At 37.1% G+C, this 27,061-nt stretch overlaps 1 protein-coding gene across 1 annotated transcript in view; it reads right to left on the bottom strand.

Moving 5' to 3' along the window:
• Positions 1 to 19,305, bottom strand: part of VPS54 (VPS54 subunit of GARP complex) — an 88,203-nt gene extending 68,898 nt beyond the window's left edge. The window contains exon 1 of the mRNA XM_060168955.1: positions 19,165 to 19,305. The gene's annotated coding sequence lies outside the window, so the exon portion shown is untranslated. The remainder of the gene's footprint in view (positions 1 to 19,164) is intronic.
• Between the last annotated feature and the right edge of the window lie 7,756 nt (positions 19,306 to 27,061).

The following is a 27,061-nucleotide window of genomic DNA, read 5'->3' as shown; positions in this document are numbered from 1 at the left end:
CATGAAATAATAATATGAAATAAACATCATCGCCTATGAAGCATTCTCACCAAAAATGTTTAACCCAATCTAATCAAGCCTCTAGACCAAGGGTTAAGCCTTTTGTCCTGTGGATTCCTTTGGCAGTCTGGTAAAGTCTACAGAACCCTTGCCAGAATAATGTTTATAATGCATAAAATACATAAGATTACAATGGACAATTATACTGAAATATAGCTGTCAAACTATCTTCTTAAATTTTAATACAGTAATATTTTTGCTTGATTATGCAAATTTATCCTAATTTCTAAGCAATAAATGAGCATAAATATTTTGAGATAAATTTAATATGATGTGAAAACATCTGAAATTTCTCTTGGTGACAAAGTTACAGGTAGTGCTAATACCCCTGTGAAAGGTTTCTTACATTCACAATTAAAGGAAATGCTAAAATTCAGTTAAGGTATGGCTGCTCAATCATGGCACCACTGACATTGACATTCTGATCTAGATAATTCTTTCCTTGTACATTGTAGGATCCTTAGATGCATCCTTAGCCTCTATCCACTTGATGCCAATAGCAGCCTCGCACCCAGTTGTGATAACTAAAAATGTCTTCAGGCAAAGCCAAACATCCCTATGCGGGGGAAGAGAGGAGAGAGGACAAAAATCACCTCAGTTGAGAACCACTGAATTAAAATAAAGATGTAATTTTTTCCCCATCCAAAGTTCCGACTCCCTGTATTCTATTCACAGACCCTACAGAGTATGTGAACTGAGTTAAGTACCTTTGCTCTAGACCTACCTTCCAGTCTAAGAAAACAGAGGGGAGTAGGATAGTGAGATTTAAACCACAACATGGGGAAACAAATAAACTGAGAATATGAGACACTCTACAAGAAAACTGGCCTGGACACTTAGATGAATGTCATTTTTAAAAGCTGGGGAACTATTCTATATTAAAATAAATAAAGAGACAACAACTAAAGGCAATATACAAGCCTTGACGGGATGCTGGTTAAAAAAGAAAAAAAAATGCCTCTAATACACTCTTGGAACAATTGGGAAATTCTGAATATGGATTGGATGTTATATGAGATTTTGGAATTATTATTAATTTTCTTAAGTGGATTGATGGTATTGAGATTATGGGAAAATGTCCTTATACTCAGGACATGAACAATAAAGTATTCAGGAATGAAACATGATGCCACCTACAACTTACTTTCAAATGATTCAGCAAAAAATACACACAGATAAACAAATATGGCAAAATGTTAAAAATGGTTTATCTAAGTCAAGTACATATGACTAACATGTTCTATTCTTTCACTTTTCTGTATGTTTTGTAGTCTTCACAATAAAAAGTTGGGGGAAAGAAACTATATTTTTCAAACATTAAATAGATAATGCAAAATATCAGAGAGAAGGAAAAACATTAAATTTGTAACTGTTAATCTGCCTGAAGATGGCATTCTTGTACAATTTCAAATATGGAGGAAAGAAAATCAATACATTTCAATCAAGTTTTAATGCTGCAGAAGAATAATACCATATATAGAAACGAATTCCTTAGAAGCTGAATGAGAAGGCAGCTGAGATGGACAACCATTTACCACAGGCATTGCCCAGATACTGTGTAAAAATCTCTTCCCTTGCTTCTACACTATAATATTAGCTGCTTACAGAGAACAATGATATTACAAAATCATTTACAGCCAACTCTGAACTATCTATGAAATTGCCTATTACAGGTAAAGTAATAGCAAAAGTCTTTTTCCCCCCTCTACCAAAGTGGTTAACAGAGATATACTAACTAATCATTTTACTTCCCTTCTATTCTTCAAAAGTGATACCCTACTTTATAATATACCCTACTTTATAAAACCTAAACTTGCCTGCCCTCTATCGGCCTTCTATCATACTGTGGTCCTCTAACTGGTCTCTGCTTTCAGTCTAGACCATTCTGCACATTGCTTTAGGATTAATCTTCTAGAATGTTTTCATTCTGTCATACTTCAGCTCAAAAACCTTTGCTTTCATTTGGAAAGTTATTCATTACTTTCCAAACAAGTGCCAAGTTTTACAAGCTGGTACTCAAGGATTTCTACAATCTGATGTTTACCTTCCTTTCTAGCCTGATTTCCTATTACCCATTGATAATCTCTATTCTGGATACGGTGGTCTAATTGTCCCTCTAATCCATCACACTATCAAGGCTTCCTTGTCTTTGTTAAGGCTGTGTCCTTCCTAGAATATTCATATCATCCTTCTACCTATCCAATGCCTCTTCTTCCATCAAAAGTCATTTCAAATTTCATTTCTAGATAACATATATTAAGAAAATATACAAACACTCTAAAATATGAACAAAAATAACCTCAGCATTATTTTTAAGAGTGAAAAAGCTGAAACAAACTTCTAAATAAGAAGGAATCGGTTATTTAATAAACTATAGTATAGCCAATGGATTACACTGTCATTAAAAATAGGATTGCAGACTTCACATCCACTAGGATGGCTACTATCCAAAAAAACAAAACCAACCAACCAAACATCATCAACAACAACAAAAAGTGTTGACAAGGATGTGGAGGTACTAGAAGCCTTATGCACTGTTGGTGGGAAGTAAAATGGTGCAGCCATTTCAGAAAACAGCATGGCAATTCCTCAAAAAAGTAAAACTAGAACTACCATATGATGCAGCAATTCCACTTCTGTGTATATACCCAAAAGAACCGAAAGCAGGGTCTTGAGGAGTCATTTGTACATCCATGTAATAGTAACATTATTCATAATAGTCAAGAGGTAGAAGCAACCCAAGTGTTCACTAACGGATGAATGGATAAACAAATGTGGTATATATGCACAATGGAGTATTATATTCAGCCTTAAAAAACGAAGGAAATTCTGACATTTGCTATAGCATGGATGAACCTTGACGACGTTATGCTAAGTGAAATAAGCCAATCACAAAAAGACAAATACTGTATGATTCCACTTACATGAGGTACATAAGCAGTGAAATTCACTGAGACAGAAAGTAGAATGTGGTTGGCAGGGGCCAGGGAAGGGAAAACAGGGAGTTGTTTAATGGATTATAGTGTTTCAGTTTTGCAAGATGAAAAAGTTCTGGAGATTGGCTGCACAACAATGTGAATACACTTAACACTACTGAACTGCATACTTAAAAATGGTTAAGATGATAAACGTTATGTTATACATATTTTTTACCACAATTAAAATTTTTTTGAAATACAATTGCAAAATATTTAATAACACAAAAATGTTTAACATATATTGTTAAGTGGAAACAGTTTTCAAAGTAGTATGCCAGTATGATCCCAATTTTCTAATTTAAAATAAGCATACATATTTCCAAAAAAAATTGCACGGACATATACCACAATATTAACAATGGTTACCGTCAAATGACAAAATTATAAGAAATTTTTATTTGTTTGTGCTTTTTTTGAATTTTCCAAATGTTTTCCTATGAAAACTTATTACTTTATATTTATTAGTCAGGGTTCTCCAGAGAAACAGACCCAATAGGATATTTATAAGAGAGTTATTCAAGGAATTGGCTCACCACCCAGTTGTGGAGGCCAAGAAGTTCTACAATCTGCCTTCTGCAAGCTGGAGAACCAGGAAAGCCAATGGTATAATTCAGTCTGAGGCCAAAGGCCTGAAATACAGGCGGCTGCTGCTATTAAGACCCGGAGTCCAAAGGCCTAGAACCAAGAGCTCTGATGTATGAGGGCCAGATAATTCGAATGTCCCAGCTCAAGAGGAGAGAACAAATTCACCCTTCCTTTGCTTTTTCTGTTTTATTCAGGTCTTCAAAGGATTAGATGATGATGATGCCTGCTCACACTGGCAAGGGCAGATCTCTTTACTCAGTCTACTGAATTAAATGCTAATTTCATCCAGAAACACCCTCAAAGACACACTTAGAAATAATGTTTTACCATCAATAGTGGGCATCCCTTAGTCTAGCCAAGTTGATACATAAGATTAACTATGACACTTTATTAATCAGGAACGATGCTATTACAAAAGTTCAGTTTCAGCCTTATACCTACCTCCACTATGAATCTTTCTAATGACTATAACCCTCAGAAAACTAGCTTTCCTTTGAAGTTGGAATAGTTAACGATCTATATCAGCAATTTACAAACTTTTTTGATCCTGTATCCCAACAGTTAAAAAAATTTTAAGCAATCACCGTTTACAAATTATATAGGGTACAACTGTACTAATGCAGGTTATATAAAATTGTGCTAAATGGAACTTTTTTAAAGATAGAGAGAAAACACTTTTAAAAATAATCTAGTTTATTAATTAATGGCAAAAAGTACTTTTTACTCTATTTTTAATCAATAGCAATGTGATTGCACTATACCTCATTATTATTAAAAATCTTGATTTAAATTTTATGAAATGGTGATTCAAAGGTTTGGCTCTAAGTTCAATTTATTTTTATACCTGGCTTTTAATGCCTATTATAGAAAATTTAAAAAGATACTCACGAATATATGTAGAACCAAATGGAAGAAATCACTGATCACACTTCCTAAACTCTCTATTTTGAAATTTTTAAAACAGGGTAGAAAACTCCAGTCTGGGTTTTTAACGAGTTCATCATTTAACAAAATAACATAATGATGGAATATTTCCAAACATCTGTTTTCAAAACAGATTTACCATAGCTTGAGTGTTTCTAGAAGATCAACTACTATTATACATTTTCTTATTCATTATTTAAAAATAAAAACAAACAAAAACACCCTGTGGAAACAGATTTAATGTGTGCGTCTGTCTGTCTGTGTTTTGTGTCTGTGTGTTTCACTATCTGTTTGGTTAAATATTACTGACAGTCACATGCCATTTCTGAAAAGATCAGCAAATTTGGAATGCTTTTTCTTATTAAAAAAAACACAAAACATACATAACATAGTCTTAAGTTTGACGGCTATTTTGAGTACTTTTATGTATGGAAGAGCTTGTACTAAGAATAGGAGAATCCAACTCTGTGCTTTGTTTATTTGTGGTTCCATTGTTAGTATTCATCCAAGATGTGACTTCTCTTCAGGAATCATTTTAGGTTAATTAAACATTTTATAAGAGTTGGTTTAGTTAAAACTAGATAGCATAATTTGTAAACCCAATTAACTATTCATGTAAGGCTATTACATGACAAGGATGAACTAAGTGAAGGATATCACTCTTAATCCCTTGAGCTTACTCACTTATCTGTAACTTGACTATCTGATAAACATACAGACGGATTGAAGATGCTGGTATCAATCCTCATAATAAATATTAGTACAGGTTCATTTCTTTTTTCTTTAGATAAAAAATGAATATTCCTTAAGCTGGGTGGAATCTTACAAAGGAGTTTAGACTTAATCCACAAGACTGTAGTGAGTCATTATAGACTTAAGACACGAGTGTTGAATAGATCACTCTAGGAGAGTATTAGTGAGGAGGGCCAAGTATAGAACCTAGGAGGACTCCAACATTTCTGAAGAAAGAAGTGAAAGAAAGATATAAAGAACAGCTTGTGATAAAGACAAGAAGGAACATCCAAGAAGGTGGGAGAAAAACCAGGGAAGAAAAATCAGCTCAGAATTGGCAAATAAAACACTAAGGCAAAAACCTCCTTTAGATTTGGAAATTAGGAAGTGACCACATCACATTGGGAAGCAATATCAAGTCCAATACAGGGGGTAGAAGCAGAATGCAGAGGTTAGAGTGAACTAGGTAAGGAAATTAACACACAATGGCTATTGTTTCAAGAGACTCAATTATGAGATTACAAAATAGAATATATAGTACAATCTCATTTTGGTATAAAAACTTTATATAGCTATATATAATGTATAAAAAAGTATATGACAAAATGTTAACAGTGGTTATATAATAGGCTTTTCCTGACCACAGTATCTAAGCACATCCTCCCCTTACTTTATCCCCCATCCAACACACATATCCCTGTTATTCTCTACTAGTAGCATTATGGTTTGTGTACTTTATAGTACTTTCTCAAATTATAACTATTTATTTACCTGCTTATTTCCTGTCTCTCTCTCTACATCATAAAATTATATTTGTTTCATTCATCTTCCTATACCACACCCAGCACAGATGAATGTTGGATGAATGAATGAATAAATGAATGACTCTCATGGAAAAGGAGGTAAGCACACACAAGCCACTAACAATATCTCATATAAGTTCACGTGTATTCAAAACAATCTAAAAACCTAAGTCGAGAATACGCTACCTTGTTTGTATAACATTACCTAACTTTCTAATATCTGATTCTAGATTTCTACCTTTCCTGTAACACAGTATAATATATTGGTTAAGAAAACTAGCCATAAAGTGAGTTAGATCTCTGTCATTTATTAGTTGTGTGACCTCTGACAACTTTCTTACATTCCTCTCAGTTTCCTCGTTTATAAAATGGGACAGCAACAGTGTCTTCCTCATAGGAATGTTGTAACATTTAAATGAAATACAATTTACATAATCTATGTACTTGGCACATAGTAGACATTCAATAAATAATTGCAACTACTACTATTTACCATTATAAACATCTTAAGCCTTAACATTTGGACTGTGCCATACAAAGTTTTAAAATAAATTTAAACTTTAGGCTTCTAAGCCTCCTCTATTCGTGTCTCTTGCTTGAGTGCCCCTAGTTTGGGTTGGGCGGGGGGAAGCAAACCAATATGGGCAGATATAATTTACTGTCAGAAAAGTAGTCAAAGCATAGAACAGTGGTCCTCAAAGCCATGCCAGTAAAAGGAAAGAAAAAAGAGTAGTGGAAAATGATGATGAAGCTAGAATAAATAGTAGCCTAAAACAGAAGCAATTTTTGATAAAAACTGTGAGAGAGAAGAGGGATGATGAGGCAGAGAAGCTAGAAATAATGCTTTGGAAGACATTTGAATAAAGGTCAAAATTCAATCCATGGGAGTAGAGTGGATGATATAAATATTACAATCTCTGAGTTGGATGGGACTTTCAGAGATCATCTGGCTCAACTTTCTACCGAATATATGAATCCTTTCTACAAGGGGTCTTTCTACCTCCACCTGAAAACATACAGTAATAGAGAACTGACTACTTCAAAAGCAGATTATTACTACAAAACAACTATAATTGTTTTAGGAAAAAAATTATCTCTTGTAGTAAACAGAATTCTGCCTCCCTGAACTTTGCATCACCGTTCCTAGTTCAATTACATTACAGAAATAATAGTGTAAATAATTCTAGTCGCAGGAAAGTAATATTACAAAGGAAGAAAGTGCAGAAAAAGAGGGCCAATGAGAGCTCAGAGCAAGGGGTGGGGCCAATACATGTAAGAGGTAAGGAAGAAAGCAATCAGAAAAACCATCCTACAGAAGCCAAGGGAGAAGTGTCCAGGAAGAAAGTGTGAAAAGTAGTGTCAACATGCTGCAGACAGAGAGGTCAAGAAGGTTATTAACTTCAGAAAGGATACTGGATTAGAACAGTCTTAGAACAGTGTTTGGGGCAGACGCCATACCACAAGAGGTTAAGTAAGTGATGAAGTAACAAAAGCAACAATATCAACATATGTTTGGTGATGAAAAAAAAGCGATTAGAGTTGAGCAAGAATTATTTAGGCCATGGGAGGCTGGAGCACATTTATAGGCAAACAGCAAGAAATCAACTGAAGGGTGAGATTAAAAGAAACAAGAAAAAGTGGTGGAGAAAGGAGATGAGAGAGAAAGAAGAGTTAGATACTCATGGGAATGGGATGGGGTGGAGAGGAGGAAGCAGAAAAAAAGATAAAGAATAATCATACCCAGAGACTATGAGGCACATTGGGCTATGCCCCACCTTGAGAAAAACAGGACTTTGTCAGGCAGCAGTAAGAAAATGAACAAGCTGATCCAGAAAAGTTGCCTTCCATCCTACTCTTCTGCCTAATGCCCTTATCCATGATGGGCAGGCAGATCAGCTGGGACTTGGGTGAACCTGGATTGCCTCACTCCTACCACTAGTTCTGAAAATTCTCTTAAGTCCTAAGATCAAGAGTGCAATGAAAATACGTTATCTATGAAATAAGGAAGGATGGCAGAGGAGAGGGAAGCAACAGAAAGACAATAATAAGATGAATTACATCATTACTAATATTTGACTAAACACTACACGGTTCATAATTGCTTGCTTTCATTCAGATTATTTTGTTGGTCTTCCTAACAACCTACCAAGAAAAACATTTCTGAGTGAATCTGTGAATGAATGAATCATTGATCCCTATTATGTGGATAGAGAAACAGGTTCAAGAGTAACTTGGCTTCAAACCATTTAGCTACTTAGTTGTGAAGATGCGACTTGCATTCAGATCTTCTGATTCAAAATTCCACGTCTCTGTCACCAAACCACACTGCCTCTCCGGAGAGAGAAAAAAACCCCAAAAACCTATGTTTTTCACTACTGCCTCCCATCCATTTCAGGCACCCAGTGCTCTACTTTTCTGTCTTCTTTTTCTCCTTATCAGATCAATTACTGATCCAATAACAATTATTTAGAAGAACAAGTCCATCTTGTTGGGGTTTTTTTTAAGGTTTTTTTGATGTGGACCATTTCTTTTAAAGTCTTTATTGAATTTGTTACAATATTGCTTCTGTTTTGGTTTTTTGGCCGTGAGGCATGTGGGATCGTAGCTCCCCAACCAGGGATCGAACCTGCACCCCCTGTGTTGAAAGATGAAGTTTTAACCACTGAACTGCCAGGGAAGTCCTCTATGTCCATCTTGTATTAAAAATAAATGATAGCAATAATTAACATCTGATTGTGATAATTTTTTAAAGACTATTTTTTAGGGCAGTTTTAGGCTCAAATAATTTTATAAGACTGGGACTGCTAGAAAATTATTACTCAAGGAAAAAGACACTTTTCATCAGTATAATTTACTACTTTTGTTAACAAAAGGATAATTCCTGAGCTGCAATGAGGGACAAATATGCTACTATGGGCTATCAAGATGAGAAGACAAATACTCATTTATATGATAGCATTAATTTGTTAGTATTTCTTGAAAGCCCAAATCTTTAGGTTTAAATTTTAGCTTCAGTATTAAGATAACTGTGAGCAATAATGTATATGATATACAATTTTTTAACATTTTAAGTACTTTAAAAATTACGATTAAACTAGATTCTGTCAGGTGATAAATCTTATATAGTAGAGAAGTTTATTATTTGTGTCTTAGCTGTATGAAAGAAGCTTAACTATACCATTTACCAGAAATTGGCTCTTCAAATTCCAAAAATGTTGTGGCAAGTGCTTTTTTTTTTTTTTACTTATATTTCCCAACACATGTGCATGCTCACATACAGATGCACATACATTCAATAAGTAAAGGGAAAAATCACCTAAATAATCACATAAGAAAGATCTTTTTAAAGCCCTCAGGATGTGTACTAACACTATACATGTTTGTGATTTGTGAAAAATAGATCTAAATTCACCAAGTAAGCAAGATAACTTCATGATGAGTCTTCAGAATAGCTCTTAGAATTTAAAAATTTCCTATAAATAAAATGACTTACAGATCTCTTTGTTACTCACATCACTCTGTTATTGGTCAAGTCAGTCATACAATCAACTGGGTCATTCCATCATTGGATGACTTGATTTTTTTTTTATATATATATACAGCAGGTTCTTATTAGTCATCAATTTTATACACATCAGTGTATACATGTCAATCCCAACCTCCCAATTTATCACACCACCACCACCACCCGCTGCCACTTTCCCCGCTTGGTGTCCATACGTTTGTTCTCTACATCTGTGTCTCAATTTCTGTCCTGCAAACCAGTTCATCTGTACCATTTTTCTAGGTTCCACATATATGCGTTAATATACGATATTTGTTTTTCGCTTTCTGACTTACTGCACTCTGTATGACAGTCTCTAGATCCATCCAGTCTCAACAGATGACCCAATTTCATTCCTTTTTATGGCTGAGTAATATTCCATTCTATATATGGACCACATCTTCTTTATCCATTCATCTGTCAATGGGCATTTAGGTTTCTTCCATGACCTGGCTATTATAAATAGTGCTGCAATGAACATTGGGGTTCATGTGTCTTTTTGAATTATGGTTTTCTCTGGGTATATGGCCAGTAGTGGGATTGCTGAGTCATATGGTAATTCTATTTTTAGTTTTTTAAGGAACCACCACACTGTTCTCCATAGTGACTGTATCAATTTACATTCCCACCAACAGTGCAAGAGGGTTCCCTTTTCTCCACACCCTCTCCAGCATTTGTTGTTTGTAGATTTTCTGATGATGCCCATTCTAACTGGTGTGAGGTGATACCTCATTGTAGTTTTGATTTGCATTTCTCTAATAATTAGTGATGTTGAGCAGCTTTTCATGTGCTTCTTGGCCATCTGTATGTCTTCTTTGGAGAAATGTCTATTTAGGTCTTATGCCCATTTTTGGATTGGGTTGTTTGTTTTTTTAATATTGAGCTGCATGAGCTGTTTATATATTTTGGAGATTAATCCTTTGTCAGCTGCTTCATTTGCAAATATTTTCTCCCATTCTGAGGGTTGTCTTTTGATCTTGTTTATGGTTTCCTTTGCTGTGCAAAAGCTTTGAAGTTTCATTAGGTCCCATTTGTTTATTTTTGTTTTTATTTCCATTACTCTAGGAGGTGGATCAAAAAAGATCTTGCTGTGATTTATGTCAAGCAAGTGCTTCTTAAAATATGACATATTTGAGATATTTTAAATTACTATGATTAAAAAATAATCTCTACTAACTTCCATCACATCGATCTTCGGTTGGACATTACAGTGTGGTGTTTTTTTTCTTGCATATATCAGTATTTCTAAATTGGGGGAAATCAAGTTGAAGCTAAAGGAACAGAAAATAAGAACAAAGTTGTGCTAATCTAATTTGCTTTTTCCTTACATTCCCATTTGACATGTATGAGACCCTGGGCCTTGTAGGAAACTCTGAATACAGGTGTTTCCTGAAGTTCCTTATTTACTTTGATTTAGTGACAAGAAGGAACAGTAAGAGAGAAATTTGGCCAGAAGGATAAAAAGTATAAATATTTGTAATATTAAATTTACGTATTTTTAAATGGCTATAAGTACTATTTCACGTGTGACATTCTTATCAGGAATAAAATCACAAATATCCTCAAAAAACAACATAAATATATTTTTAAAATCTAGATGTTATTAAAATTAAAAACAATGTCTTTTTTCCCCAGCACTCATCAGAGACTTAATACACTAAAATAACATACTATAGCAACCGTTGAAATTAATGAAGGGTTCACAGGCCTGGAACTGAATGATAAAACTGTATTGTGAAAAAAATCTGTCTCTAGCATGTAAAAAATTGAATGAAATCAAAATATAACTTGGATGCTTTATTATACTCCGTTAGGGCATTGATATTACTGTATTACTAGTGAAATTTTTGTCAAAGTAAATCAGATGAGAACACTGGTATTCTGTTCTTGGTGTCTTGACCAAAGATTAACAAATAAATCCTAAAATCGCTCAAAGTTATTGGAGAGTACAAATGTCTTAAATATGCAAACCAGTAGATACTTATTAACATTTCTACAAAAAGAGTAAATTTAAAAGAAAATCTGTATAATCGACCCTACCTTGAAAATAGTTGCTAAGAGAAAATTATATATTAATGTTTTCCTAAGAAAGACAAAAATGACACTAGGATTTATCCACTGTTTTGGGTTATCCCTGCCTTGCTTCTTTCTAGAGTAAAAACAATCTAGTGTTAAGTCTATCTTTGTAAATAAAATACACTTTGTATCTAGATCCTTGAAGAGAACGGTCTTCAAATAATCTAAACAAGTATGTACTCTATAAATGTTAAGTAATAATAAAGATGATGCATTCAAGAAATTGTTTTTAGAGAAAATAAAGCAAAATAGCTAGAAACTCACCTGCAGTGAGTCAGTAAGTGGTTCAAGAATGAAAATATTAAATGTTAGTTTGAGGTATAAAGTAAATAACTATAAAGTTTATTAGTACTATAACCCCAAACCAACAATAAATTAGCATTTTAATTAATTACTGCTTGATTACCTCTATACCTCCTCTCCCCACTGTTTGGGTCTCTTAGCCCAGTTCTGCCTCACAAGCTTCTCCACTTAGCTTGGATCTCATGGTCAATTACTTCAACAGTCTCCCTTGGATGTTCAATTCTCCCTTCCCTCATCCATCTTCAATACAATCTGTCTTTGCTTTGTTCCTGGCTGCAGAACACTGCCAGAGAAAATTTATGTAAAACAAGCAGATTATACATTTATGAGTTCCAATCTCAGATGAGGCTCTGCTTAGCAGTCCTTTCACTTATTTATCCTCAAGCACTTCTCTTTCCCAATCCCCACAGTATTCATAACAAATTTTCATTACTCTCATGTCCCCTAGCTTACCTCCATCAATCTCACGCTCAAAAAGTAAATGTCTACCACATAGCAATAAAAAAAAGTCCTCAGATATGACTTCTTCCATCCATATCCAAACGTACCTAATTCTCACCTATACACAACTCCTAACTTTCTGAGGTACAGTATAGGTGTCTACTCTTTTCCAGAGTTAATCCCCCAACCTGCTGTTCTTGATCTCATCTTTCTGCACTTCATCTGAGACCTTGTCCTATTAATTATTCCCTGACTCTCCTATTGTCAATCTCATCAATCCATCAAAAAAAATGTTCAAGTACTAAATTAGAGTTCTTTCCTTCAACTCTATCTATTCAAGCTACTTCTTCTTGCCTCCCCTTCACTGGCAAACCTCTATTTTCTCTCTGGTCTACCTCCTTAGTTATCCATCTTCCATCTTCACCACTCACTTGGCTCTGGAAAAGGTGAGGAATGACCTGATTTCTAAATTCAATTGCTTATATTCAGTCTTCATCTAACCTGACCTCACTGCTCTCAAAAATCAATGAAGGTAATAAATGTAGATGGAATGAAAGAATTAGAAAAATCACCCTTTGTAACCCTCCAATGCAATGACTGATTCAAACAAGGATCATTAATGGATGCTAAAACCGTTAGTTTAAAAGATTGTTAGGAACAGGATATTTACATGGCAATGAAGTATCATGCTATCAATTATGTATTAAATAGTAGAGATCTGTCAGTTCTCACCTTTACCAAGTGATCAAGCTGGAATCACCAACAGGGGACAGCCTGACATTATGTGTCTCCTGATGTGATAAAGTGGTGGGTATATATATCATCTTTGTGGTATTCTTGCCAGAAATATTCTACCAGAATCGAATCATAAAGAAACTGACTAATTCAGAATATGGAAGATACCTGAGGACAAATGCCTCTACTTTTCAAAAGATAAATCCAAGAAGAAAGGGAGACAGTGGGACTAGTCCAGATTGGGAGAGACTAAAGAGACATACAAGCCAAATGCAATGTATGAATCTTGACTGAATCTTGCATTAAAGGGAGAAAAAAAGCTATAATTTTGGGACAAATGGGAAAATTTAAGTATGGACTATATGTTGAATAATGTTATTGAGTAATTGTTGACATTCTTAGGTATCATAATGGTATTGTGGTTACGTGAGAGAATGTCCCTGTAACTGGGAGATGCATGCTTAAGTATTAGGAATGAAGCATCATAATACCTACATCCTGTTTTCAGGTTTGGCAAAGGGGTGTGTGTGGTGTGTGTGTGTGTATGTGTGTGTGTATGGTGTGTGTGTGTTCGTTCTACTATTCTTTTGACTTTTCTGTGGGTTTAAAATTTTTCAATAATAATAATAATGCACAAATGAAGGTTTACTAAGAACTGAACGTAAGTAGAAATGAGTCAGATAGATGAAGGGGAGAAAGGGTGTGATAAGGAGAACCCTTCAGGAATAGTGAACAGTAGTGCAAAGGCTTGGAGGGAAGAGAGAGCTTATTGCCAGAAACCACAAGTAATTCAATCTGTCTATTTTAGGGGAACAGGGAGTTGTGGAGAGTCATTAGGCTAGAGAGATAAGTTGGGAAAAGAACTTAAATGAATTTATAAATCTGTTAAAGGAATAAGGAATGTGGGTTTCATCATGAGGAAAGTCACAGAAATAATTTAAGCTGAGGAATGATATAATCAAATTTGTCCTTAAGAAAAATCACTGATTATAGTACTGAAAACAGATTGGAGAAGACTAATACTAGAAGAGACCAAACAGGAAACTTGTAGGTGAGAGATGACAGTAGCCTGAACTCAGATAATGGTAGAGGAGATGGAGAAAACTGGATAGATTCAAGATATACTCTTTTCAGTATTCCATACCCAAATTTGTAACTGCCTACTGGGCATCTTCACCTACAAGTCTCAGAGATACCTAAAATTCAATATATCCAAAACTTAAATTCATTATCTACCATCTTTATCCACCCTCTCCTACCTGCCAAAAACGTTATTCCTTCTCTAGCTCAGTTAACAACACCATCTATGTAGTTTACCAAGCTAGAAACACTAGAGCCAACTTAACTCCCTGACCTCTCCACATTCTTCAAAGTCTATACCAACTTAAACTGTCCTATGGATTCTACCTTTAAAATTCATCACAAATCCATCCCTTGCTCTCCATCCCAACTGACACTGCTATAGTTTAGGATTTTACTTAGCCAAATTGAAAAACAAAACAAAATAAAAACAAAACAAACAAGGGCACAAACTTTCTTGACATAACAATTATGATTTCAAAATTTTACTTTATTCACTCATGAGAAAAACATCATAAAATATGATGAATTACCACAATATTCATATACAACCCTTAAAATATGAAGAAAGGCATGAATAGTAAATGAAGACAGAAGGAATTATTCCCAGCAAGGTAACTGATGCAGATAAACTATAGCTTACTCTTGATAAGGCTAAAACTTTTTGTATAAGGCACTTTTGAAATTTTTAATTCTTAAATTATACATTTTTATGACTTTTCAAAGAGCATATTTTGAAAACAAGGTAACCTATTCTTTATAACTTAATTTCACCATTTTAATAATCAGTTTTTTTGTTTTGTTTTGTTTTGTTTTTTGCGATACGCGGGCCTCTCACTGTTGTGGCTTCTCCCGTTGCGGAGCACAGGCTCCGGACGCGCAGGCTCAGCGGCCATGGCTCACAGGCCCAGCCGCTCCGCGGCATGTGGGATCTTCCCAGACCAGGGCACGAACCCGTGTCCCCTGCATCGGCAGGCGGACTCTCAACCACTGTGCCACCAGGGAAGCCCAATAATCAGTTTTATACTGTGTTGTAATAGTGATACCCTCAGGTGCTACTGAAGGAAGTCAGTCTGCCCCTAGTTGGAAGAGCTCCAGATTATGGCGATAATACTAGTTCTTTTACTAGTTTGTTAGCAATATATTCTTAGAACTTCTCTCTTCTCCCTAGAGAGGTTGACAGCAGTTACTATTCTCTGCCTAGCTTTCTATATTCCTGCTTTGGCACCATCTAATTTGATTCTTCTGAAACAAGTAACTCTTTTTTTATTAACTGAGGTATAATTGACATATAACATTATATTCGTTTCAGGTACATTAACTAACTCATATAGTATTTTACAGTTGACATAGCATCTTAACACACATTACCTCATTTAATTCTCACAATAAGTTTATAATGCAGGAATTATCACTATTCCTACTTTATAGATGAGAAAACTGAGGCTCAGAAAGATTGAGTAATTTATCTAAAGTCATAAGGCTGGTAAATAGCAAAAGTGATTCCAACTTTTCAATCTTTTCTTCTTCTTTCACCAAATTAAGCTTGTTATAAAGAAATTAGAGTCAAAAGGGGCCCATAAGAAAAAAAAAAAGATGAGATTCATGTACAAGCTTTGAATTTTTCTTCATCACAACATACACAATTAATTAAAACACTTTAGCTTACTTTCTCTCCTTTCTTCGCAGTTGAAGCTACCAGGAAAAGAAATCTAGATAGAGAAAATACTATTTATCTATTTCCAATTTCAAAAACCTATGCACCAGTAACAAACAATTCAAAACATAATAGTTCAAATCTGCAGTAAAGTAAGGCTGCCATTTTCAGGAAAAAATTTTTTTACTTCAGATTTGAAGACAACTAAACAGACTAAAGAATATCTGCATTATGTCACAGATTTCCTTTTAATTTTCCCTCAACCGCCTCCCCCTGCAAAGAGAGAGAATTGCTAGAGGACCTAAAGTTTTATGTAACCCACCAAACAATGCCCACTGAAAATATTTTCCAATCTGGTGGGAGTCAAGCACATTTGCTCAGGCCCTTACCAGAATAACACAAACTACAGGATTAGAACATTACTGATATGTAGGGTCAGATAATTCTTTGTTGTGTGTGGGGGGTAGGATGGAGTAGGACATGTCCTGTGCATCCTAGGATATTTAGCAATAGCACCGCACCCTCAGTTGTGACAATGAAAAATGTCTTCGGACACTGCCAAACGTTCCTTAGACGGCAAAACTGCCTTTATTTTAGTACCATTGGTTTGGATGTTAGGGTCCTGGGTCTTTGAAAAAGGAGGTCTCCAACCAGCCCTGTATAATTTTTAAAAATTAATTTTGTTTTTAAAATTTGGATTTTTAAAAATAAGATGGTAATAGTACAAGAAGATAGCTAAATAATATATATGCCATCCTCCTTTAGGTTAAAGCATTTTAGAGGATTTTGTAACATGAATCGCATCTACTGTCACCTCTTCCCCTCCATCCCAAAGTTGGGGAATGTCCAGTTCTCTCCCTACTCTGCTAGTAAAATGTCAAATACTTACATACATATATACATACATACTTATATATACATAGGATCTAAACAGTTCTAACTTGCAAATCCCCATTTCTTGCCTTACATTGCCTCATTGTGGTTCTTGAGCCATGCCTTCGAGAGATTCAACCTTCCACTCTTCAGATTTCCTCATCTGGTTTCTGCCATTTATTTGCGAAGCAAGCAGGAAGTAAGCTGATGACCTTTAAGATCTTTTCCAGCCCTAATATCCAATGGCAAAAATACTCCTTCAACTTTTACTTACTGACTTCCAGCTGACTAAACCACCTCCTGAGATCACTTAAGTCATTAATCCTAACTTTTTTCTTTCTCCACTCTTTATAGTAATCCATGAGGAATACAACCAAACAGTATATCAACTGTTTAAAACATCACTTATTAATACCAGTGATCAGTTGATTATTTCCTGTCCAGAACTATTTTAAACATGGAAATTAATCTTAAAAGAAAAACTTTTCAGGGAGCTGATACTATTTATGAGTGAACCACAATTCACTCATTGAGATGGAAAGTATATTAGTGGTTGCCTAGGTCTGGGGCTGGGGTGGGGAGTAAGGAGAGTTTCTTTTTGGGGTGATGAAAATATTCTAAAATTAGATTATGGTGATGGTTACACAATTATGTAAATATACTAAATATGGATGAATTTAACACTTTAAATAAGTGTACTTTTACTCAATAAAGTATGTAAAAAGCTAAAAGCAGGAAAAGAATTTTAATCAACTTTTACTGATAGGAAAGGAATGTGATTAAGAGCAAATTCTGCAGTTTGCCATTTCAAGAGTTATGTAAGATTTGATTTTAATTCTGACATAAAAACTAAATACCTATTCAGAAATAAACCTTAACTTTTCCAGAAAACAAACATATGCAAATTTAATCTTTTCTTAGTAAACTTTGGATAATTTAAAAGCAACGGAAAACACTTCAGAAAGCCCAGTGTTAGAGTAACAATACCTCTCCAAGACCAAAATATATTAATATCATCAACAACAAGAAAATGTGAACAGCCTTTATAGTTTGGAATGCATTCTTTATAAAGAAAACCATAAAACATTTATTTCTTTTAAAAGTGACCCTCAGATTGTAATGTCTGTCCTGATAGTGCAATAATTCTGAAATTAACAAGCATAATTTTAAAACAGCCAAATCACAATAAAATCTCAAACATCTAATCCCTCAAACCACAACTATCAGTCGCCCAAAATTTGCACGCATTGATCATTTTTACCAAAACCTATCATTAGCAATGATGACCACTATGAACAATCAAGTAATACCTATTTCTAGGAAATCAGACTCTGACTGCAATACAAATACAGTCAAACAAACAAATCCCATCATTCCATCTGTTCTATCATAACTGCTTAGAAGTCATTAAGGCTCTGAAGGTACTTTTCCAACTAGAACACTTCATCAGATATAAAAGTCAACCTGACTGTCCATCAAAATCTGCAGTTTAAGTTACCACAATAACACATATCTCAGTATACTATCATGACATCACTTGCCTTGTAAGCGTTTACTCTTAAGATTGCCCTGGGGTTTGACAAATCAGATATAGAACCAATTAAAAGCAAAACACAAAAACATTCTAATTTAATTCTTCGAAAGTAAGGAGAGCCCCAATAAAGACCAGAATAAAGCTGGTGAAAGGGGAACTTTAAAAAAAAATTGCAACCCGGGTCAACCAAAATTCTAAAAATACCATCCCGAACTCAGTACACGGACAGACCAAGTGTTAATTATAATGGGCAGGCAAAAGTTCCCTTGTCAACGACAGGAGGGCAGGGAAGGCCTGCCTTTGTACCAATGCAGAGATGGAAAGACACATAACTGAAGAAAAATTAATTATTGAACAAATGCTTGCGAGCTAAATTGCCAAACTGCAAAACACCGAGTTATTTTCTGGGTTGGCTTTCGGCAGGGGGAAAAAAATGACTTTTTTAATTTAAATTATTCCAGTAGGATCAAAAAGGGGTAAGGGCCCGGCTAGAAAAAGAAAGGGAAAGTTTGGGGGCAGCGTCTAAGGCGGGTGGTGGCGGTTCCACAGCCCGGATCCCCGAGGGAAGACAGGGGCGAGAACGGCGTACCGGCCGCGGGCTGGAAGCGAGGAGCACAGCTGCCGGCCCCGATCCCGGAGGGAGAGTAAGAAGGAAGAGGAGGTGGTGGTGGCCGGGAGGAATGGAAGCTTCGGCGCTGGTCAGTTGTGACCGAAACTCTGCCGGCTCCGGCAGGGGAGGAGACAGAGGGGGTGGGGTCTCGGTCCTCCCTCTACAGGAGGTCGGGGTGAGGGTGGGCCGCGAAGCGCTGGGGGCCGCGTGCGGCCGGCCCGACACCTACCTGCGGGTCCCGGGCAGCAGCCCCAGAGCGAGGCCTAGTGCATCGCCGCCGCCTCCAACCCTCCACGTCGCGCCGAGGCTGCTGCTCCGCGGCCGCCGCCGCCCGGAGCCCGGCTGGGCCCGAGCCCGGCTTCCCGCCCCCGCCCCGCGCCGGCTGGCTAGTCGGCTGGGGGAGCACAGGGCCGCCCTCTCGAGCCCAGCTCCGCTCGGGGGTGAGAGGCGGCAGCGGCAGCTCCCTCACGTCTCTCCCGGGTGTCCTGTCAGCCAGCAGTTTCCCCCGGGTCCGCAGCGCCGCCTCCGCCGCTCCTGCCACCGCCTCTCCCACATCCCCGGCCTCCAGAGGAGCCGCCGCCGCCGCCGCCGCGCCGCGACCACTACTCTAGCGCTTCTGCTCCCTGCTCCACTGGTTCCCCTCACTCCGTCCGCCTGCCTCGGCCCGGCTAGGTCCGGGGAGACAGTGTCCGAGGCCGCAGTGAGGCCGCCGCAGCCCCCAGCCCACAATCCACCGCGCGGCTCCGCCGGGGCGGGAGGCCGCGGCCCGGACGGGGGGTAGCTCTCGCCGCCTCAGGAGAAGGCCGGGGCCGGCGCTGGCGCCGCCGGCGTTCCCCCGGAGCGGGGAATACCCCGCGCGGCTGCTCGGCGCCTCCTCTAATCTATTCTAATAGTCCTCCAGGCAAAGAGAGAAACCCACGCTGAACTCGGCTTTTCCCCACGACCCTTCCCCCACCCCGAGGTGCTCTCGGCGGCAGCCAGGTGCCGTCTGCCGCCTTCCGAGGGACGGTCCGCGAACCCTCAGGGTGGCCTTCGCCCACCCCCCAGACCAACTGACTCCAAGCATCTCTCAACCACCCAGCTCCTATTAAGAAGATACTTCCACAACATTCCACCTCTCCTTTCACCCCCTTCAAAGTGAAGGCTGCTCAGAATTTCCCAGTTAAGCGTCCTTTTAAAGGTTTAAGGTGACCCCTCCCCAACAATCCACTGGACTCTGGAAACTGCATTGTCTCTCTCTCGAGGCCTTCCCTCACCAAGTTCTTCTAAGTTTTCCCCTAGTTCCAGGCCTTCCTTCCAGGCACCTATCAAACTTCTCTGGCACTGAAATCAGTTATTCCTGCTATTTGACTGAGATGCTTGAAGTGTGTGTATATTATTAATACCTCCTCCCTGTGATTCTCAACGGTAATCCAATTTAGCCGGGTTTCAGAGGGCTGGTGATCTTAATCCAATAAAATACAATCCACAAGAAAGGGGATGTCTTAGGATATTTTTTAAAAGAGAGGAAAGGGCCATTTGAGTGCTTACGTCTTAATTTTAGGAAGATTTCTTTCAATTTTGAAATTATTTCTTTGCCTAAAAATATCAAAGTTTCAGGCATTTATAAGACACTTAACAAATCAAAAGTGAAAATATAAGTCTTACCTTTGGGGATTGAAAAAAAATGATTCAAATTTCACTTCTAAGAAGTCACTTTGAAAACTGCAAACATAACTCTTTGTGAAATAATAATTTACACACTAAGGAGCTAAAGTTGGGGGGAAGGGAAGGACAAAAGAGAAGGAAGCAACAAAAATAGCTGAGAGGAAATTCTTACAGTATGTTTTTCAAATTCAATTCTCTACAGTTTTGTAATAAGGAGAATGAGAATATCAATCTCCAATATGAACTAAATTTAACTTTAAAATAAGAAATCCTCCTAAATCCCCAATCTCGTATAAAACCAGATGAGTTTACGTTATGAACATATCAAGGAAAGACTCACCAAATTTCATCAAAGGCCAGAAAGGAGAATAATTCACTTTAAATCTGGAATCAGTTCACAGATTATACTAAGAAATATAGCAGGTTCCTATATTTTGGAACATCAGGAAATCAACAATAGTTCAAAAGCTGCCTTAAACCTGGCAGTTTGGCCTTTTAAAAAATATTTGCATTTATATTATACCCCACCTTGTTTCAAAAAGATTCCAAGTTGCTGTAGTTGGCACTTGGGTTAGACAATAGCCACGAAGTATCTCCCAGACACTAGAAGAAGACAGACTGGTTTGCTTTCCTCATCCACCTGTAGATAACATACCATAGGAAGAAAATATACACTGAGTATTGCACTTAGTTCTTTCAGGGATCCAGCATGATTTTATTTTTACTTTTCCACGGAACAGTTCATAATCATGAATCTAAATGTAAAAGTAAATGGTAATGATCAGGTTTGCCAAAAATAAAACAAAACAAAAAACTGTTAACTGGACAAGTAATTTAATTTAGAAGTAGATAAATTTCAAATTAATTAATATGTTCACTTGTTATCCCTTGAATCATTTCAGTATTAAAAAGAAAAGCCAATGGTGGTGTGATGAATTGGGCGATTGGGATTGACAATGTATACACTGATGTGTATAAAATTGATAACTAATAAGAACCTGCTGTATAAAAAATAAAGTTAAAAAAAATGATGGAATACTGAAAACTTGTATATTACTCCCAACAATTACTGAGTGTATTATTATCACGTGAAATATTATAACATTTCTCGTGTTAGAAAATGTTTGCATCTTCTAAATCAGCTGCTTGATTACTTTGGAAACAATTATTTAACTCTGTTAGATTGCCCTGTTACATTTCTCTTTGACACTGATATTCCACATTTTCATTTGATTACCATAATAACAACTACCATTTACTAATAATTTACTGTGCTCCAAGATAGGGAAAACCAAGGTAGCATGGTGTATTAGTTTTCTATTGCTATGTACAAATTATCAAAACTTAGTAGTTTAAAATAACACATATTTATGATGTTATAATTTTGTGAGTCAGGAGTCTTGGCACAGTTTAGCTTGGTCTTCTGCTCAGGATCTCATAAGGCTGCAATCAAAACATCAGTTATGCTGTGTTCTCATTTGGAGGCTTGACTGGGGAAGAATTTGCTTCCAAAGTCATTCATGTTGTTAGCAGAATTCCCTTTCTTGTGATTGTAGGACTGAGAACCCTAGCTTCTTGCTGTCTGGGGGCTGCCCTCAGCTCCTAGAGGCCTCCTGCAGTTCCTTGCCATATAGGTTTTCTCACTATGGCTGCTTATTTCATCAAACCAGCAAGGCGTGTCTCTAAACTCTCTAAAGTGAGTCATCTAGCAATACAGAATGATATTCTATCTTCACCATGTTCTATGGTTTAGAAGCAAGTCACAAATTTTACTCACACTTAAGAAGAAGGAATTACACAAAGTTTTGAACACCAGGAAGTGGGAATCATGGGGGCTACCCTAGAGTCTGTCTACCACCTGCAATGATTAATTCCACAGGCTTTGGAATTCAGCTAATTTTGGGTTTTTCAACCTGCTTTGACACTTTAATTCTGTGATTTTGATCCCAATTTCTAATCCTTTGTTTCTTCATCTGTCAAATACGAGTAATATCTCCTTCACAGTTTATTTTTCTCCAATGTAAAGTGAGGGTAATGATAAAGTTGTTGTAAGGATTAAATGAGCATTTTAGCACAGTAACTGATAACATGAGAGGCTCAATAAACACTTGTTAGTTTTCTTCCTTTTCCCTCCTCTCTTTTTTTGTTTTGTTTTGTTTTGTTTGCAGTACGCAGGCCTCTCACTGTTGTGGCCTCTCCCGTTGCGGAGCACAGGCTCCGGACGCACAGGCTCAGTGGCCGTGGCTCACGGGCCCAGCTGCTCCGAGGCATGTGGGATCTTCCCGGACCGGGGCATGAACCCGTGTCCCCTGCATCGGCAGGCGGACTCTCAACCACTGTGCCACCAGGGAAGCCCCCTCCTCTCTTTTTTTATTTTGATCTTGGTCTCCTAGAAGTCCCCACTGTCATTTCTACTTTCAATGGCTACTTTGGTAGCCTGTGTGCAGAGTACGCATATGTGTGTACCTGTGTCTAGGGCCATGCAAACCCAACTCTACTATCAATACCTTTAAAAATAGGACTGTATTGCAAATGTTCTCTCTAACTTCAACTAGGAAAATTAAAAACTGATAAACCCATAACATTAGAAGGATAATTATTAAACATAGAGGCTTTGAGAGTTTAGAGAAGTTTGTTGGGATTGATATTTTTTCCTCCCTCAGAATCATGTTGAATATGCATATGGTACAAAAGACATGTTATTGCATAGTAGTCTTCATGGACTCTGGGTTTGCATCCTAGACCTGCCACTTTCTAGCTGAGTAACCTCAGGCATGTTCAGCTCTCTAAAGCTCAGTTCCTTGTAGGAATAATGATAGCACCCACTTCACAGACCTTCTATAAGGATTACATTTAAAGTATACTTAAATAGCATCACTTACTGCCTAGCTCATAGTCAGTACTTTAAAATGTTAGATATCATACTCATTATTATAATCTTTACTATCTCATTATTATTAGGAAAGCTGTGTTAATGAAAAGTACAGAACAGGAAGCAGCAAGACATGGCTATGAATGAGGTGGGTGAAGTGAGGCATGGGAAGTCACAAAATCTCAAAAGTTCTCATAAACCAAAGGGCTGCAAGTAAGATAAATGGTCAGAAGTATGAAAATTTGCAAGTCAGAAGTTGGACAAGTAGGAACTAGGGGCCAAGGTAAAATTGTGAATTCTCAACCAAACTGTGAGTAATGCAACCTAAGACATCAGCAAGAGAAGGTCACATAAAACAGGTAATTCCTACCTCAGACATGAAGTCTTTTATATAGTTCCTCCTGGAGCAGGAGTCAACCATATAGCATATCTAGTTGCATTTGGAACAGGAAACACTGAGTCCTGTTACTATTGGAAAATAGTGAATAAATTGTTGAATAGATTAGGAGAGTATAGCAATCAGAAATATGGGCATATCCTGACAAATGTAAAATTATTTTCAAATTGGACCATTTCCCTAGAGAAGTAGTTATACCATTTAATCGGTCCCATTATCATATTTTTTCTTATGTCGCTTTTTACAGTATTGGTTCTTTTATTTATGGAGGCTTTGTCTAACAAACTAAGTTATAAGTATTTCTAGGACAGGATTTTCTGTTGTTGCTGCTATTGTACTTTTTAAAATGTCCTACAGAATCTGGAACAATGTACTACATAGTAGACTTTCAATAAATGCTTGTTGAATTAAAAAATAAATATGAATTACTCCCACTTAGTAAATGGTATTTGGTATAATGAATAGTAATAATTCATGAAATTAATGAATGACCTTGAAATCATACTTGACTCTTTCATATTCCACATCTACCATGTCAGAAAATCCTATTAGTTCTACCTATTAGTTCTAGATATACCTTCAAAGTATATCTTGACTAAACACTTCTCACCACTCACATTGCATCCACCCTGGTCCAAGCCATCTTGCCTACAGAGCTGCTAACTACAGCTGCTGGGCTATACACTGCTCATTATGGGAAGTACCATTCTCAGTCACTGCAGGGTGAATGATGCTTCTTGGAGTTGTATAGTGCAATGATCCTACTTGCCTGGATTACTGCAAAAGTCTCCTAGCCTTTGTCCCCCACCAGCTTATTCTCAACCCAATAATCAGCTTGATCTTGATGAAACTTTAGTCAGGTCATGTCATGTCATTCCTCTGCTTAGAACACTCCAGTGGCTCTATCTCATTCACAGCAGAAGATAAAGTCCTGGCAAGGCCCTAGTTGATCTCATCCCACTCTTACCTCTCTATCTTTATCTCCTCCTAGTCCCCCCATTTCTCACTGCTGTAGTCATATTGGGCTCCTCACTGTTCCTAAATCCAGGCATGCTCCTGCCTCAGAGTATTTGCACTTGCTCTTCCCTCTGCCTGGAATGCTTTTCCCCCACATATCCTAATGGCTAACTCCTTCACCTTCTTCAGGTCTTTATTCAGATCTTACCTTCTCAGTGAGACATTCCATGACACCCATATTTCTCATTGTAACACCATGTCCTATGTGTTTTTCCACTTTATTTTTCTCCTTAGACTTTATTATCACCTAAGCCCCCATATGTTTTACTTATTATCTGTCTTTCCCCCACAGGAATGTAAGCTTCATGAGGACAGAGAGTTTTGTCTGTTTTGTTTACCACTTTACCCAGCCAGTACCTGGAACAATGCCTGGTGTGAGCTGAGAGCTCAGTAAATACTTGTTGAATAATGAATGAAAGATAAAGACAAACTAGTGCTTATAAACATAAACCACTTTCTTCCACACATTAAGCAGAATGAGTAACCAATTAGTCTAATGTTTTTTCAAGACTTGCCACTGATATGTTATAGGGCTCAAGATTTTTGTTAAGTCACTATTAATTTATTAGATAATGATAGTCTTGGCTTATTTTACAATTGGAATATTTTAAGTAATAACTATATGGAATTATTTTTTAAGCATGCTATTCTATAATGAAAAGACAATGGTTAAACATCTATTAGAAAAAAATTTTTTTAATTTAAAACTTCTCTAGGTTAAGGAGAAATTTCATTTAAACTTTTCTAGGAAAATTATGGGCAATTTAGAAACCATATATTTTCAGAGAAACAGAAGCCATGGTTGGCCTCTCAGGGATTTTCCTCAAGAACGACCCTCTAGGGCTTCCCTGGTGGCGCAGTGGTTGAGAGTCCGCCTGCCGATGCAGGGGACACGGGTTCGTGCCCCTGTCCGGGAAGATCCCACATGCCGCGGAGCGGCTGGGCCCGTGAGCCATGGCCGCTGAGCCTGCGCGTCCGGAGCCTGTGCTCCGCAGCGGGAGAGACCACAACAGCGAGAGGCCCGCGTACCGCAAAAGAAAAAAAAGAACGACCCTCTACATCAACAGGGTACGTGACTCAACACCAACCATCACACAGAAAGAACCCCCTAAGCAGCAGGAATACAAATTCTTATACTGCTACGTAATATTTTTAAATAGAGAAAAAAATAAAACAGGAAATATTTTAGAAGCAAAATAAACAGAGACAAAAACAACAACAACAAACCGTGGTATCATGAAAACAGGACAATTTCGCAACATAATCCAGAGTAAAAGATTAGTATAACAATGGATTGCAATTATATAATGGACTTTCGTTGGATACCAAAATGCATCAGAAAGGCCATTTAATTCTCATGCCACTGTCTGGTCATTTTGATTCCGATTCTACCAGGAAGTAAAATATCTGTGTTTTCTTGCCCTATTCTCTTTACTTCTGTGAATTCCTGATCATTAATAAAAACAAGTTCTCAGTCAGAATTTGATTTCAATCTAGAAGTCTTATTTCTGAAAATCTAGCCTTAGATTTAAAACAGTATTTTCCCCTTCCATACTATTATTTATTAACTTTTAAGGATCTATATAAAATAAAAATAATGAAAAACTCAAAAGAAAGAAAACATCTTTGAAATCAAAGACTTTTGGAACGGAAGAGGTTTTTCACTTGCACATGAGGAAATGGAGGTCCAAAGGGCTGAGACAGATAACATTTTAGCAGTGGCAGCCGATTTCTAATCAGAAGCCAGGTTTAAGGGCTTCCGGTCCCATGCCGTTTGTCCCACACTATATTGTGGGAATGCCACACCAAGAAATTACTGAAAAAGAGAAGAATTATGTTAAGTGGAATTACTTATTATTTGAATCCAAAAAATGTCAGATTCTCCTTCTTCTCCAAAGAAAAGTTAAGGCTTTCTCGAAAAGTATGGAATTTGAAGGTTCTCAATACTTATAAGAAAAAGACATCTTGTAGGGAAGATTTTGCTTGGAAATAAGTCTTTAATAACTTAGTAAACAATCAATTAGATTAATTTATTATTTCAGGTATTCTTTACCAGTTCACAAATCCAAGAGACAGTTCCTATATTTGGTTGCAAGAATGCAGTATTTTAGAAAATGTATAGCTTATTTTTGTGTGTTCCTCCTTTATAAATATGCAAAAGCCTATTTCCATTCTTCTAAGTTTACCCTAACT

This window comes from Lagenorhynchus albirostris, chromosome 13 (genome assembly GCF_949774975.1).
Source record: "Lagenorhynchus albirostris chromosome 13, mLagAlb1.1, whole genome shotgun sequence".
In the NCBI taxonomy this organism is placed as follows: domain Eukaryota; kingdom Metazoa; phylum Chordata; class Mammalia; order Artiodactyla; family Delphinidae; genus Lagenorhynchus; species Lagenorhynchus albirostris.
Note: the sequence above shows the minus strand (reverse complement) of the source record. Positions and strands in the feature narration are given on the sequence as shown.